Here is an 18,107-nt window from a genome sequence, read left to right as displayed (position 1 = left end):
ATGATTCAAAATTTGAAAAGACCAGGGAAAGGGGAGTTTAACCACCTTAGTCCAGAGCCCTGGCGAAATACTCAGCGAGCTCATCGTGTTAATTAGCCTGAGGAAAATCATGCAGGAAATTCATGCAGGTGTGTAAGATGATGAGAGGCATTGATCGTGTGAAAATTCAGAGGCTTTTTCCCCGGGGCTGAGATGCCGAACACATGGGGGGCATTTTTTTAAGGTGCTTGGAAGTAGTTCAAGGGAGATGTCAGCGATATATTTTTTTGACATAGAGAGTAGTGGGTGTGTGGACTGCACTGCCAGCGACGGTGGTAGAGACGGGTACAATAGAGTCTTTGCAGAGAATCTCAGAGAGCTACACGGAGCTTATGAAAATAGAGGGTTCTGTGGTAGGGTAATTCCAGGCATTTTCTAGAGTAGGGTACACGGTCGGAACAACATTGTGGGCCGAAGGGCCTGTAATTTGCTGCAGATTTCTCTGATTCTAAGAAATTCAAGGGAAATCTCTTCTCCCATGGAGCGGTGACAAGTTGCAACAGTGGGAGATAAATTTTAAAATACTGATATGGAACAGAAACCTGGGCAGGGAGCAGATGGACCGAGTGCCCTCTCTAGCGTACTTTGTGAGTTTGGCGTGACAGTAAGTACCTGCGACACGGGATCTGATACAGAATTGATTTATCTTTCGCAGATCCACAATATTAAACACCAGTCTAGTTTAAGTCTAACGCCAACAGAACCGACTCCTCCAATGCTCAGTGACCGGGGTTCAGTCCTGGAAGCGATGAGCAGCCGTAAGAACTGCAGAATCTGACAGTAACAGTCCCTCATGAACCTGCAGCTGCCTTCAGTCACCGTGATGGTTAAACATTTAACACGAAGCTGATTTGAACTTCCTCCCTGATGTGAAGTTGCTGGTGTTGCGGCAGCTGGGATGATTGAGTAAAACTCTTTGCTCACTCCGGACAGAAATCTGGCCACTATTTATTGTGAACTTACCGGAGCATCACAAGGTGGGTTAACTGAATGAGTCTCTCCGCACACACGCAGCAGGTGAACGGCAGTTTCCCAGAGCGAAGCTGTAGGTCACGGTCTTTGGTCTCGGCCCGAAATGTTCATTGTTCGTTCCCACGGATGCTGCCCAGCCTGCTGAGTTCCTCCAGCATTTTGTACCTGTTGCTTTGCCCACAGCATCTGCAGTGTACTTTGTGTTCAAGATCTGGTGAACTGACAGATACAGCGGATCTAACATGCTGTTGTGTTTATGATTCCCATACACAAATCCTTTGACTTTTGTACACTGTTAAAGGTTTACAAAGCACGTCAGTGGGTGAAGGACAACATTTCAACTGAAATTATTTCAGTCTCCATGGTGCCTTCTGATAAAAACACTGTCACAGCTCAAAACAAATTGGAGGAACAAAACTTCATCTTCTAACTGGCTGCAGTTCCGGCATCAGGCACAACATCAAACTCTCCGCTTCCCTCTCTGTATCAAAATGAAACATTCCTCCCCTTCATCAGTCTGTGACTTGGCTCAGTCTGTCTGTCTCCTTCGCATTCTGAGCATGCGCCACACCCCTACTGAGATCACATTTTATTTACACGGCTGTGACTGCAGACATTCTGATTATTATGACCCTCCTGGCATTTGGCGGTGGTAAACTCAGAGTCAGCAATGGCATTGACCCTCAGTAGTAGGTGATTAGGCTTTTTCGTTGGAGATCGATAAACTGCGGGTAGTGTGTGTCTGGATGAGTGGGTCATTTTCAGACTGGAAGGAGGTAGCGTTTGGAGTACCCCAGAGAGCAGTCCCTGACCACAGATGTTCACAGTTTAATGTCCTGGAGGAGGCAGTGAGATGTGAGATGTCCCAGTCTGCTGGTGACGCAGAAAGAGTGGAGTTGGGGAAGGGGAGGCTATTCACATGCAATTTCGTAACTTTGCAATCAGTACATAGTGCACTGTGGGGCTGCAGTGGCGGGTTCCAATCTGCTAATTAGATTTGCTGACCACGGTACATTGATCCGCCGGATCCCAAATAATAACGAGGCAGCGTATAGAGAAGAAGTCATCACCCCGACACAGTGGTGTCAAGAAAACAATCTCTCCCTCATTCTGGCGAAAACAAAGGAGCTGTTTGTGGATTATGGGAGGAATAGAGACAGGGACCAAATTCAAGATTTTCAAGACTGTTATTGACACAAAATGCACATTTTAATATTGATCATGACACAATGTATTTTAAATATCGTTTATGACATAAAAATATTTAGAGATTGTTACTGACAGAGCATCGTATAACTTTTGTTCCGTGTGTTATCTGAATGTACTTGCCTGTGATGCTGCCACAAGTCAGTGTTTCTCTGTACCTGTACCTTCCCGTACTTGTGCACTTGGCAATAAATTCAACAGGACCTGAGAAATCTCAGTGAGATTTGATTAGTGATGATCATCTTGGCAGCTCGGTAGGTCGAATGTATGAGACAGTACACTGTTAAATGCAAAACCCTGAACAGTGTCGATGATCAGAGGGATCTTAGACTCCAAGTTCATCGATCCCTGAAAGAAACTGCACAGATTGATCGAGTGGTTAACAAGGCAAATGGCATGGTTGTCTTTATTAGTTGAAGCACTGAGTTCAAAAGTCGGGAAGTTGTGTTGCGGCTGTTACGAGCCTGCGGTCGTACTGTGACTGTTTCTTTAAGAGCGTCGGCGTGAGGAGGCGGGGCTATGACGTCAGTCACAGGCTGACAGCGCTGACTGTGGACTGAACCATAAGAAAGAGAGAGAGAGCGATCTGCAGACAGGCAGTCGGCCAGTCTAAAGAGAGAGAGAGAGAGACTGGAAAAGCTGATCGCTTCAGTTAGTCGCAGCAGATGCTTGGAACTCTCCTATGCCCGCAAGAGTGGGTTGATCATCGGTACACGGAACCACAACGAATGTGTGTGGCTGTCACTTCGTATAATCCATAGGAGTGGGTTTTTGAATATCTTGTGTTAACCCTTGCCTGGGTATGTTGTGTGGTAACCCCTGGAAGACGGTATTCCTGTGACAGGTCACTTTCGCTGATAACTCGGATGTGGACGGATTCAACGGATAAGAACTTCGTCGACGGTTATTTTGAAGTAACGGCCGTTTCTCTACGTTTCACCCTGGATCACAAATATCTCTCTCCCATTATTTATTCTGTGGATTACTGAACTTTCCTACCTTACCATCTCAAGACTCGAAGCTTTGTTCCCTCAGGCTCGATAGTCTGTGAATTATATTGACACATATGTATACACATAACACTGTTAACTTTATTTCATTAACTTTATTTCATTGTTTATTTCATTAAGTTACTATATTATAGGTAGATACTAGTAAAAGAGAGTGGTTTTAACATCAAAACCAGACTCCAGTGTGAACTCTATCGCTGCTGGTTCATTTCTAAAACGTTACACTTCGTAACACATTTATATAAGACTAGTTAGACCACATCTGGAGTGTTTCATACAGTTCTGGTCGCCCCCATTCTCGGAAGGATGTCGGGGCTTTGGAGAGGGCGCAGAAGAGGTTTACCAGGACACTGCCTGGATTAGAGGGCATGAGCTATAACGAGAGGCTGGACAAACTTGTGTTGTTTTCTCCAGAGCGGCGCAGGCTGGGGTGAGACTGGATGGACGTTTATAAGATTACGAGAGGAATAGATAGAGTGGACAGACGATATATTTTTCCTGGGGGTTGAAATGTCTAATACATTTAAGGTGAGAGGAGATGTGAGCGGCAAGTTTGCTTCTTTCCACAGAGTAGTGGGTAATTGAACATCTGTCAGGGGTGGGAGACCAAACTGGTCACGTGATCCCATTTCTTGTTCACATTTTTCTGCAGATCTGCAGCATCTGCGGGTCACTGCTCAACGTGTCCGTGTCGCTTCATCTTTCCCCGTTCAGACAAGGCAGTGAGATCCGGATCTGTCACGTCCTCTCGTTGTGGTGGACAATATGTTTTTTTTTCGGCAATATTTTCAGCATGTTTCATTCCACTGTTTTTATCTACTGTTGTGCTGCCGATGTTTCTGGGTGTCTGACCCATTTATGGGAGAATTTAGCCTTTTGTATTTATCTGCGCTTCTCATAAATGTGTACAGTTCAGTTAAGCTTCACTCCACTACTTCCAAAGCAACAACCCAGTCAGTCAAATAGTTCGCCACAATTAAAATAGTTTATTACATCTTTTTTTAAATTTTGTTCTATTTATATAATTTAACTCTGTGATATTTATATTCTTATATTAAATCACAATTGTTAAATGTATGGTTATGTATTAGGTTCTGATGCTGCCGCAGGGACAACAAATTTCATGGTACATGCCGGTGCTATTATACCTGATTCTGATATTGACATGGGAGACACACCACCGGTCACCTGATCCCAGTTACCGCAGATCGTAATGTGAGATTGAAGCCTTTTCCATTTATTTGTTTTCACCAGAAATGACAACAGTTAAATTTCCTTCTGAGGTTCCAGAGCAGAAGCTCAGTCTGTCTAATATGTCCACACAATTAAAATGTGGAATTTGTTTATTCTTATTACGTACTGAGCTACAGTGAAAATCTTGCCTGACGTACCGTCCATACAGATCGATACATTACAACAGTACATTGAGCTGATATACGACAAAACACTCACTATAACAAAGCATTATGGCTGCAGAGAAAGTGCAGTGCAGATAGACATATGGTGCAGGGTCACATCGAGTTACATTGTGAGGTCGAGAGCATTTTATTATTCATTTGGCTTATAACTGCAGACAGGAAGCCGTCCTTCAGCCTGGTGTTACGCACTTTAAGGCTTTTGTATCTCTCCGCCAATGTGGTAGCGGGTTTGCAGCAAAAATGCCCAGGTTATGAGGTTATTTGAGTACATGGCCTGCCTTTCTGAGGGAGGGGAATGTAGGAAGTCCTTGGAGTGGAGGCTTGTTTCTCTGATGTTCTCTACAGTTCCTTGCAGTCATGGGCAGAGCAGTAGCCATACAAAGGCGTGAAGTATCGACAAGGAGCTCAGAGACCTCGGCCTTCACCCTGCCTTGTGTAGCTGGATCCTCGTCTTCCTGTCAGATCGCCGGCAGGAAGTAAGAATGGGCTCCATCTCCTCTGTCTCTCTGACCCTCAGCACATATAAGCCATAGGGATGTCTCTTTGGCCTTCTCCTTTACTCTCTGTGCACCCATGACTTGTGTTGCCACCCACAGCTCCAATCTGCTAATTAAATTTTCTGTCAGCACTATATTGATTGGCCTAATCTCAAATACTGATAACAATCGATCAAATGCATCCTGACAACGCTCGGTCCGAACAAACATATCACGCTTCTTCAGGAGATTAGTCAGAGGAAGAACGATAGCAGCAAAGTTCTTACAGAACTTACGATAATATCCATACATTCCCAGAAACCTTCTAAGAGCCTTCTCAGCAGTCAGAATAGAAACTGGAGAAATTGTCTGGACTTTTGCCCGAACAGGAGCCAACTTGCTTTGACCTACAACATAGCCAAGACAGGTCACAGTGGCATGGCCATATTCACTCTTAGCCAAGTTAACTGTAAAGCTGGCCTGGGAAAGCCTGTCAAACAGCTTCTCCACTGCAGAGATATGCTCTTCCCAAGTGTCACTCCCTGTGACTAAGTCATCAATATAGGCATCTGTGTATTCTAACCCTCAAATTACAAAATCAATCATTCTCTGGAATGTTCCTGGAGCATTTTTCCTTCCAAAAGGCAAAACATTGTATTCATACAACCCAGATAGTGTCACAAATGCAGAAATGTCTCTACCTCTGTCCATCAATGGAACACATCAATATCCTTTCAACAGATCAATCTTTGTACGGAATTAGCTTTTCCAACTTTATTGATGCAATCATCCACCCTAGGGACAGGACAGGTATCTGTTTTTGCTACTGCATTTGCCTTCCTATAATCAGTGCAAAATCTAACACTGCCATCAGGTTTGGGCACAATAACGCAGGGTTAGCTTCAATCTGATGCTGAAGGACTAATAATACCATTTTCCAGCATGTTTTAAATTCCTTGCTCAGCCTATTTACACTTTTCTACGTTCATGCAATATGGGTGTTGTTTAATAGGTTTGGCTTGACCAATGTCTGTGTCATGTACTGCAACCGTGGTTTGCTTGGGAACATCGGGAAATAAATCTTTGTACTTCAGAATTAATTCCTTCAGCTGTTGTTGTTGCTTTGGCTGCAGATGAGCCAACTTGTTATCAATGTTTTCTGGAACAACCGAGTTCATTAGCCGAACTGGGACCATGTTTGGCTTGTGAAAATTCTCAGACAAGTCGATTGTTTCATTCTCAGGGTTGCCAGATTCATATGTTTTGACAACAACACTCACAGATGGTGCCTGCTTGTCAAAATAAGGCTTTATCATATTTATGTGCACCACCTGTGTTAGTTAACATCAGCCGGGTGTTTTATTAACATAATTCACATCATTAATTTGGGAGACTATTTCATACAGTCTATTGAATTTCACCTGAAGTGGATTCGTCAACATAAGGCAAGCACCTTATCTCCCACCTGGTATTTTCTTTCGCAAGCCCTGTTATCAAACCAACACTTCATTTTGTTTTGAGAAATCTTTAAGTTTTGTCTCGCTAGACTACAGGCTTGGTGTATTTTTTTTTTGGACTTCAAAACACAGTCTAACAAGTTAACATGTACATCCCCAGCAATCCATGGTTCCTTTAACAAGGTCAAAGGGCACCTCGCTCTGCAACCAAATACAAGCTCAAATGGACTAAAGCCCAGTGATTCCTGTACAGACTCTCTTTCTGTGGACGAAAGCAAATATATTCCTTCATCCCAGTCTTTTCCATTTTCAACACAATATGTCTTAATCATTGTTTTGAGGGTAGAATGAAATCTTTCTAAAGCCCCTTCTGGTTCTGGATGGTATGCAAATGATGCATCTGTTTTGCTCCCAATTCATAAACTACCTGCTTGAATAATCCAGATATACAATTACTTCCTTGATCAGACTGTATTTCTTTAGACAAATCGAATAAAGTGAAAATCTTGGTAAGAGCCTTTGCCACAGTTTTAGCTTTAATATTTCTGAGAGGCATTGCCTCTGGGAATCTGGATGTAGTACACATAATAGTTAGCAGATACTGATGGCCAGCTTTAGTCTTTGGCAATGGGCCAACACAATCCACTATAACTTTGGAAAAGGGTTCACCGAATGCAGGTACAGGCCACTGGGGTGAGCTCATTAGGTTTACCCACAACTTGACAACTGCCTTTTGGAAACTCTTATTCAGGGTAAACATAACTTTATGAGTTAAAGCAAACTGATCTGCTAATCCAGCAGATTCCTGCTTAGTGGCAGCATCATTTCCATCTAAATACGTCTTTATGTCATCAGGGACGCACCTTCTGAATTCTTCCATTAAAACCAACTCTTTCAAGCTGTTAAAATCATCATTTACATGATCAGATGTGCACCAGTGGTCAATACACACAAATTTCTCATAAGCAAATTCCATATGTCTGGTTCATAGATTTCTTCAAATTTCCTGAAGAAAACTTTGGTATCCTCTTTAATATTGCGGGCTCGCTCATCTATGTGATCCATCTTTCCCTTCTTAATTATTTTAGTTGCATTCTGTTTGTTTTTAAAAGCTTCCCAATTCTCTAACTTCCTAATAATTTTTGCTCTGTGCCCTCTCCTTGGTTTTTACATTGTCTTTGGTTTCTCTTATCAGCCACGGTTTTGACACTTTACCTTTAGAATACTACTTGCTCTTTGTGATGTGTATATACCCTATGCCTCGCAAACTGCTTCCAGAAATTCCAGCCATTGCTGTTCTGTTTTCATCCCTGCCCGTGTTCTTTTCAAATCAATTTTGACCAATTCTTCTCTCTTGCTCTCTTTTTAAATCTTGTTATTAATTTTAAACAAACATAAATGAAACATGAATACAAAGTGTTTGAGAGTACATAATTAATAGTGTAAAGACATTAATATATATAATAATAAAAATAGATAACCTCCCAAACTCACAACATTGATGAACAAAGAAATAAAAAGAAAAAAAGATAAAAAAAAACACTAACCAACATGGGCCATTCAATAATGTTAAGTACGTATACAGTAGTGCCAGTAACTCTGAACCTCCATCCAAATAATTAAAGATAATGTAAGTAAGGTTTAGGAAAAGACAATTCAACTCATATGAAAATGTTTCATCATTTCCATCGAAGTACGTCTTTATGTCATCAGGGACGCACCTTCTGAATTCTTCAATTAAAACCAACTCTCTCAAGCTGTTAAAATCCTCATTTACATGTTCAGATGTGCACCAGCAGTCAAAACACACAAATTTCTCATAAGCAAATTCTGTATGTCTGGTTCATAGATTTCTTCAAATTTCTAAACTTTTGCCTGTCTGCTTCTGGGACCAACCCGTAAGCTTTGAGCACAGCCTGTTTTTCACTATGTCATAATATGTGGTCATAATGCGTGACCATGTGGTTAAGGTGTTGAACTAGCGATCTGAAGGTCATGAGTTCGAGCCTCAGCCGAGGCAGCTTGTGTGTCCTTGAGCAAAACACTGAACCACACACAGCTCCTGCATATTTATAGCCCAGTGGCGATGATTGGGGCAGCATAAATAAGTAAATAATAAGCTGCTTCAGCAACTGTCAAAGCAGAATAGGCTTGCTAAGCCTTCCCCTTAATTACACTTTGTAAGAGAATTTTCTGTCTGCTTTTCTGCCTCTTTAGCCTGAAACTGCCTCTGCCTTTCTGGAGCCATCTTTAATATTTCTAACTTCTACTGGAGCTCAAGCTCACGAGGTTTACTTTCAGGAAACACCTCCAACTCCTTCACTTTAAACACACCCTCAGATACATAATGCTCAGCTATTATCCTCTGCATCAGTGCCCCCCACATTGTCAATTTCACCTTAGCAAGTATTAACGTTCTAGCAATACTCAATAACTCAATCCTTCTGGTGTCCTCTAATGCCTGAGAGGTTCACACTTCCAGATATCTATCAACATCCATTGCTGCTGGTTTTCCACACACAAGTAAATCAAAAGGGATTTCCCCAATGAAATTGATAATTAATCAATCCTTAAATTTGTCATATCCCAGACACAGCCCCATTTTGTTACAAACCATAATGCTTTAGAAATGAACCAACAGCAAAAGACTACTCCCAGTGGCCACACATTTTAATTCCACATCCCATTCCCATGCTGATATGTCTATCCATGGCCTCCTCTACTGTCAAAATGAATCCAAACTCAGGTTGGAGGAACAACACCTTATATACCGGCCGTGTAGCCTCCAACATGATGGCATGAACACTGACTTCTCTAACTTCTGTTAATGCCCCTCCTCCCCTTCTTACCCCATCCCTGACATATTTAGTTGTTTACCTGTTCTACCCCTCCCTCTGGTACTTCCACCCCCACCCTTTTCTTTCTCCCAAGGCCTCCCGTCCCATGATCCTTTCCCTTCACCAGCTCTGTTCACTTTCGCCAATCACCTTTCCGGCTCTCAGCTTCACCCCCACCCCCTCAGGTCTTCTCCTATCATTTGCATTTCACCCTCCCCCCATTACTTTCAAATCTCTTACTCTCTTTCAGTTAGTACTGTCGAAGGGTCTCGGCCCACAACGTCGACAGTGCTTCTCCCTATAGATGTTGCCTGGCCTGCTGTGTTCTATCAGCATTTTTTTTGTGTTTGTATTTCCAGCATCTGCAGATTTCCTCATGAGTGTTATGTGTATGTATGTGTGTAAATATAACTCCCAAACTTCTGAGCTCAGGGGAAACAAGGCTTGGAGTCTGGAGATGTTAAAGTATTAAAGTTCAATTAATTCACAGAATAGGTGATGTGAGAGAGATATTTTTGTAATCCAGGGTAAATGTTGAGAGAAGGCAATTATGTTGTATTCCACAGGTTCCATGGTGGTAAAAAGAGAGAACAGTCGCTCTAGATTTTATCCATCATCTTTACAAATGTACATACGAATTATCACCTAAAGTGAATTGTCATAAGGGGTATCATCAAATGAATGACCACGCCACAGCCAGGCAAGGGTTAACACATAAGTCGTCTCCACAGGATATCCCAAATCAGATCCACTCCTGTGGAACAAATGAGGTGACAACCACACATTCGATGTACGGTGAATCGATAATTAGCCCACCCTTGTGAGCGAAGAAAAGTTATCCTTGGCTACTAGTGAGCGAAGGAAAGTGATCCTTGGCTACTAGTTCCCTGGTTTTGATCCTTCCATTTTTCCTCCTTTGTCTCCGTCTGACTCTGAGTGTCTGTGTCCTCAGTTAAAACTAAACAAGCTGCGAGCAATGTAAACAAGCTGCAAGTCAGACTGATTCACCTTCTTAATTTCTCTCTCTCTCTCTCTTAAAATGACAGTCTACAGCAAACAAAACCAAAGGATTCATAACAATGGCCTCTCCTTACTGTGAACTGACTGGTGTGCCAAGAGGTGGGATGACTGAGTGAATCCTTTCCCACATTTTGAGCCTCTCTCTAGTGTGAACTCGCTGATGACTCTGTAGGGTGGATGACTGAGTGAATCTCTTCCGACAGAATAAGCAGGTGAACGGCTTCTCCCCAGTGTGAAGTCGCTGGTGTCTCTGCAGGGTGGAAGAGTCAGTGAATCCTTTCCCACACTCTGAGCAGGTGAACGGCATCTCCCCAGTGTGAACTCGCTGGTGTCTCTGTAGGTTGGATGACCGAGTGAATCGCTTCCCACATTCTGAGCAGGTGAATGGCTTCACCCCAGTGTGAACTCGCTGGTGTCTCCGTAGGGTGGATGACAGAGTGAATCCTTTCCCACAGACTGAGCAGGTGAAAGGCTTCTCCCCAGTGTGAACTCGCTGGTGTCTCTGTAGGGTGGATGACAGAGTGAATCCTTTCCCACAGACTGAGCAGGTGAATGGCTTCACCTCAGTGTGAACTCGCTGGTGTCTCTGTAGGGTGGATGACAGAGTGAATCCTTTCCCACAGACTGAGCAGGTGAAAGGCTTCTCCCCAGTGTGAACTCGCTGGTGACTCTGTAGGTTGGATAACTGAGTAAATCTCTTCTCACAGACTGAGCAGGTGAACGGCTTCTCCCCAGTGTGAATTTGCTGATGTACCAGTAGGCGGGATGACAGTGTGAATCCCTTTCCACAGTCTGAGCAGGTGAACAGCTTCTCCCCAGTGTGAATTTGCTGATGTACCAGTAGGGTGGATGACAGAGTGAATCCTTTCTCACAGACTGAGCAGGTGAACGGCCGCTCCCCAGTGTGAACTCGCTGGTGAGCCATTAGGTCAGATGACAGAGTGAATCCTTACCCAGAAGTTCAGCAGAAGACCAGCCTCTGCCCGGTGTGAACTGATTGGTGTGTCCACAGGTGGGATGACCGACTGAACCCCTTCTCACACACAGAACAGGTGAATGGCCTTTTCCAGTGTGAACTTGCTGATGTACCTTTAGTTGAGATGACCGAGTGAATCCATTCCCACTGTCTGGGCAGGTGAATGTCCTTTTTCCTGTGTAAAATGATGGGCGTGCCAGTTGGTCAAAATCACCGAGTGAATTCCTCCCCACAGTCTGAGCCGGTAGGGTGGACAATTGGATCCCTTGCTCCACTTCTTAAGTATCTAGGCAGAGACAACAAAACTGGCGTGTCGTCTTTGAGCTTCCTGGAGATGAATTCCTTCTCATTTTTAACCTGTAAAAAAATTTACAAAATCCATCAATGGGTTTAGGACAACATTTCAGATGAGATTACTTGAGTTGCCAAGGTTTGATCTGGTATCACACGGTTACAGTGAGGTTCACCCCAAGTTGGACAGAGAAATCATCTCCTGACTGGGCAGAGTGCTGGTATCTGGAATGACCATCAATCTCTCCGATGCTCTTCCTGTCTCTATAAGAATGGGGCATTTCTGCCATCTCCAATCTGTGACCTGGCTCAGTTTGACTCTCTCCGTTGCTATTATTCCCTGTTCCTGCTGAGCAGCATGGGTGCCTGGCCCCACAGTAACTGAAACAGTCTCACACAAACAGTCTTTGTGGATGTGCATCTGGGATTTTATTTTATTTTATTTTATGTATTATTATCACACTGTTACAGTGAGGTTCAATGAAAGTTGGACAGAGAAATCACCTTCTAACTGGGCAGAGTGCTGGTATCTGGAATGACCATCAATTATCTGATGCTCTTCCTGTCTCTATCAGAATGGGGCATTTCTGTCGTCTCCAATCTGTGACCTGGCTCATTTTGACTCCCTCCATTGGTATTATTCCCGGCTCCTGCTGAGCGGCATGTGTTCCTTGTCCCACAGTGACTGAAACACTCTCATGCAAATTGTCTTTCTTGACGTGCAGCTGGGATCTTCTCTTGTGTATTATTAACAAAATGCCACAATTTTAACGCCATTTAAAAAATTCCCGCTGAAATGACTGGTTGGCCGCACATCTGTTAAAAGGACTTAGAGTGAATTTTTGTATTATTTCAGGTTCTTGTCGCAATCATAGAAAATTTCAACACAGAAACAGGCCCTTTGGGCAATCTAGTTTGTGCTGAACTATTTAAACAGCCCACTCCCACACCCCTACCATCCAGGTATCTACACAAACCTCTTAAACGTTAAAATCGAGCTCGCATGCACCACTTGTGCTGGCTGCTCATTCCACAGCCGGATGACCCTCTATGTGAAGAAGTTCCTCTCATGCTCCCCTTAACATTTCACCTTTCACCCTTAACCCATGGCCTCTGGTTGTAGTCCCACCCAATCTCAGTGGAGAAAGCCAGCTTGCATTAACACTATGTGTGCCTCTCTATCACAATCAAATCTCCCCTCAATCTTCTACATTCCCAGGAATAATGTCCTGATTTGTTCAATCTTTCCTTATAATCCAAGTCCTCCAGACATGGCAACATCCTTGTGTATTTTCTCTGAAATCTCTGAACTTCTTTTACATCTTTCCTGTAGGTAGGTGACCAAAACTGCACATAATACTCCAAATAAGGCCTCACCAATGTCTTCTACAAGTCATCTATTGTTGTCACTACTGTGGTTCATGCAGGGCAATGGGCTAAAATATTTCCTTCCATCCCTATCTAACTGTGATACCACTTTCAGTGAATTAAGGACTTGTATTCCCAGGTCCCTTTCTTAAACAACACTCCTCCATGCCCGACCAGTCACTGTGAAAGACCTCCCTTGGTAGGTCAGACCAAAGTGCCACAACTCACACTGGTCTGCATTAAATTCCATTTTCCATTTCTCAAACCATTTTCCCACCTGGTCCAGATCACACTGCAAGCCATGATAGTCTTCTTGCAGCCGCTATACCCCCAGTCTTGTTGTCATCCACAAATTTTCTGATCCAGTTAACCACACTATCATCCAGATTACAGATATAGATGACAAACAACAACAGATCCAGCACTGATCCCTATGGCACACAACTAATCACAGTATTACAGTTATAGATGCAACCATCTGCTACCACACTCTGGCTTCTCCCAAAGACAGTGTCTCATCCAATTTACTGTCTCATCTAGAATGCTGAGTGACTGAACCTTCTTGACCAACCTCCCATATGAGACTTTATCAAGTGCCTTGCTAACGTCCATGTAGACAACACCTACTGCCTTGCCTTCATCCACTTCCCTGATAACTTCCTCGAGAGACTCTGAAAGATTGGCTAGTGCCATGCTGTCTATCCTTTATCAGTCCACACCTATACAAATACTTACAGTATATACTTGGTTCCTGCACCCACACTCCAATAACTTTCCCAGTTCTGATGTCAAGCTCACCAACGGATAACTTCCTAGTTTATTTTTACAGCCTTTCTTGAACAGCAGAACAACATTGTCTGTCCTCCAATCCTCCAGTACCTCACCTGTCACTAAGGATGATTTAAATATCTGTGCTAAGGCCCCAATAATTTCTGCACTTGTCTTCCGCAGGGTCCTGGTGAACAACTTGTCAGGCCCTGGGGATTGATCCACACTAATTTGCCTCAAACCCCTCCACCTCTGTAATCTGTACAGGATCCATGAAGTTAATGCGGCTTTGCCTCACTTCTCTAGACTCTGTGTTCATCTCCTGAGTAAATACGGATGCAAAAAAAATCTCCCCAAGTCTATGCTATCCTTCATGTGGATTACCATTTTGATCTTCCAGAGGATTAATTTTTTTTCCCTTGCAATCTTTTTTGCTCTTAACATATCTGCAGAATCCCTGAGGATTCTCCTTCACCTTGACTGCTGGGGCAAACTCATGCCTTCTTTTATTTCTTTCATAAGTGTTCACTTGAATTTCCTGTATTTCATAAGTACCCCATTTGCTCCTATCTGCCTGTACCTGGTATGCACCTCCTTTTTATTGATCTGGGAGAGGAAAGCCAAAGGGGTGATAGATCTGCATGCTGGGAGGTGGGGGTAAGGAGGGTTAAACTAAAGTTGCAGGGGGAATGGGAGCCTGAATAACAGAACAGATAGTGGTGGGGTTGTGGAGAAAGATTTTGTTCAGGCCTCAGACAAAGTCAGGAATGAAAAAGTTGAGTGTGGTGCAGTGAATATGCTGAGCCCTGTATATTTCAATACAAGGAGCAGCGTAGGAAAGGCGGATGTGTTCAGGGCATGTTCAACACTAGGATCTGGCAACTGTGGACTGGGACAGGCTGCTTTATGGCAAAGGTGTGCTTGGTAAATGGGAGGCCTTCAAAGCAAGATTCTTAAAGTAGAAAGCGGGTATGTCAGAATCAAAGGTAAAGATAGAAACTGTAGGGAAACTTGGATTGCAAGAGATATTCAGACCCTGGTAAAGCACAAAATGGAATTACATAACAGGGATAGACAGTCAGTTTCTTATGGAGTATAAGAAATGCAAGAGAACACATAAGAAATAAATCCGAATGGCTAAACGAAGGCATGACGTTGCTGTCACAGAAAAGGTGAAGGATAATCCTCAGGGATTCTAGTGATAGATTAGGAGCAAAAGGATTGCAAGGCAAAAAGTCGGTCCTCTGGAAGACCGGAATGGCAATCCACGTGTGGAAACAAAGCAGATAGGGGAGATCTTAAATATTTTTCAAACTCAATTTACTCAGGAGATGGACAAAGGGTCTATGGGAGTGTGGAAAAGCGGCATTAACCATTTCAACCCTGGGTAAAAAACACTCCTCTGGCCATTCACAAGCGCAATACCCCTCATCATTTTATACACCAAAAAATGTCTCTAAATATAAACAAGGAAATTATACATTGCACAATCTACTTTCCATGATTCAGTACATTTACACAGACAGGTGTGTAAAAAGGGCCCAACAAATATCAGGGACAAACAGGCCCAATTCACCCCAAACACGAACTGTTCCTGCTGCTACCATCCAGGAAACGGTACCACAGCAAAAGGACCAACAGGCCCCGGGACATCATTTTCCACCAGGCCATCAGACTGATTAATTCATGCTGATACAATTGCATTTCGATGTTATATTGACTGTCCTATGTGCAAACTATCTATGTAAATTACACGTTGCACATTTAGATGGAGATGTAAGGTAAATATTTCTACTCCTCATGTTTATGAAGTATGTATCTAATAAAGTCAATTCAATTCACCCTCTCCACCATCTGTTCTGTCATTCTGGCTCCCATTCCCTCTACAACTTATTTTAACTACATCACCCCCTCCCCTGCTCACTACCACTAGCATGTCTTACCACTAGGTTATTCACCCCCTCTTGTTCTGTTCCTCTAAATAACGAATCCCCTATCAGCCCTTTGACTTTCCTCTGCCAGGTAATTCCCCCAACAGTTTCTAAAGTGGTCCACCTGTTGTTGTGGGGGATGGCCACTACAGTACTCTGCGATGCCTATTTAACCTCATTCCCCTTCCTGATTCTCACCCAGTTTCATGTGTCCTGCACCTTGGGAGTAACTCACCTCTCTTCATGTCATATCTATCACCCCCTCCAACTGCTGGATGATCTGGAATTCACCCATTTCAAGTTGCAGCTCATTGAAGTGCAGGGTTATAAGCTGCACATCTTGCAGGTGAGGGCATCAGGGACACTGGAGGTCTCCCCTCCTTCCCTCCAATACCCCTCTAATTTGTAATAATCTCCCCTCTAATTTGTAATAACCAGTGTGCAGATAAATCTTGCACTGTGTATTTTTTACCCAGTGACAAGATGTGCACAGTGAATTTTATATAGAGAGGTATTCATTTTCACAGCTAGCAAATCACGGTCAATAGGAACTTTGATCTCCTCTGGGTTTGATCGAGTTCACCTGCACTCTCACACAACCTATGCAGCAGGCCTGTAACAGGAAATGGAGGATTTTCTCACCAAAGCTTTTGCACATTGTCCATATGTGGTTTGCTTGCTAAATTATGCTTTAAAAAGTCAGATTTCCAAATATCACTCCACTTCTTCCCACTTGCAAATTCTCCACCAACTTTTGCATCACCAAAATGCAAACAGGCATCACTAGTTTCTGTACTCTACATAAATATTCCCCCTGAATCCGCCCCCAATGACTGACGGTGGTGAACTCAGTGAATGAAATCCCAATGAATATGAAGGGAAGGGCAGTAGTCTGTCTCACTGGAGTCTGGCACATTTGTGATGTGAAAGCTACTTGTTGCCCAGGGCAAAGTTGTTTGATATCATTACGTACCCAGAGAGAATGGGACAAAACATGTTCTCACCGGTAGAAAAGTCCAGAACAAGAGGAGGTAGAGGAAGCAACACACACTAAATGCTGGAGGAGCTCAGCAGGCCAGGCAGCATCTACGGAAAAGTGTGCTAATGCCGATTTTCTCAACTGGAGATGTAAAAGATTTTGTTCCCTTTCTCCGAGTTCCTAATCCTTGCATTTAGATAGCTGGAGCTCAGCTCTGTCTGAGAAATCCATCGGTTCCCATTCCCTCATCAACCGGAAGCTCCCCGGAGCCCGTGTACGGATCGTGGGGCTGAGAGAGAGGGAAGAGAGCAGGACTGTCCCGGGATTGCGGATCACGGTGTCCGGATTTCACAAGAATCGTCCTGAAGTCGCTGTTCAAGATAAAAAGACGGAGAATCGCTCTTACTTGCAACCGACATTTTCAAAGCCTTCAGAGTACTGTGCGCATGCGTGAAACTCATGGTCGTCCTCAGCCTAACGCCTGCGCATTTCATCGGCGCTTCAGCGCCGGCGAAATTCTTAACGCATGGCCCTATGGGTAGACACGGTGCCATTAAACATTTCTGCAAGCACCGGTTCAATATCCATACCTCATTTTTTTTATATCGTGGGTATCGAAAAAATCTGCAGCTGTTTTAACGCAGAGAGCGGCTCCCATAAACAATATACTCAATATCAACGTGTATCTAATGCCAATGTAAAATGCAGATATAAAACATAGGAGATTCTGCAGTTGCTGGAAATACTGAGACGCACACACACAAAACGCTGCAGGAACTCTGAATTCAGAGAGCAACTAAGCAGCGGAGTACACAGGCTAGGCATGCGGAAGGGGCTCTGCCAAAACGTTTTCTATGTATTCCTCTCCAAAATTTCTGCCTGATCTGTTGATTTCCACCTGTGTTTTGCTGAAATTAACCACCTTTTTTTTCGATCAACCAGTTTCCAAATGCTTCTAATCTTTCACTTTTAACCACATCGTGCTGGTCTTATTCGTCCTCCTCCTCTGGACCCCATCTCTCTCTGCAGCCCCTGACTCAATCTGGCAAATCTTCGGTTTCTGACTCTACACCATCGAAGATTCACTCGCGAGTCTGCTGTCAGACTTTGGAGGTGCATTGCTTTGCGAGACCACAGGTTCGTTTACTGTGAGTGTCGCTTTAAGTGCCAGAGTGAGGCGGGGCTGTGACGTCAGACACAGGCTGCGGCAGCCTGAGGGAGCGGGAGAGGGAGAGGGAGACAAGCTGTTGGAACTTCAGCGTGTGACTGCTATAGGCTACAACTCTTCCATGCCCAAAAAGTTGGGTTAATCTGATCATCGGCACGCAGTGCACAACGGATATGTGACTGTCACTTCGT

The sequence above is a fragment of the Hypanus sabinus genome, unplaced genomic scaffold, assembly GCF_030144855.1.
Source record: "Hypanus sabinus isolate sHypSab1 unplaced genomic scaffold, sHypSab1.hap1 scaffold_1286, whole genome shotgun sequence".
Taxonomy (NCBI): domain Eukaryota; kingdom Metazoa; phylum Chordata; class Chondrichthyes; order Myliobatiformes; family Dasyatidae; genus Hypanus; species Hypanus sabinus.
Note: the sequence above shows the minus strand (reverse complement) of the source record.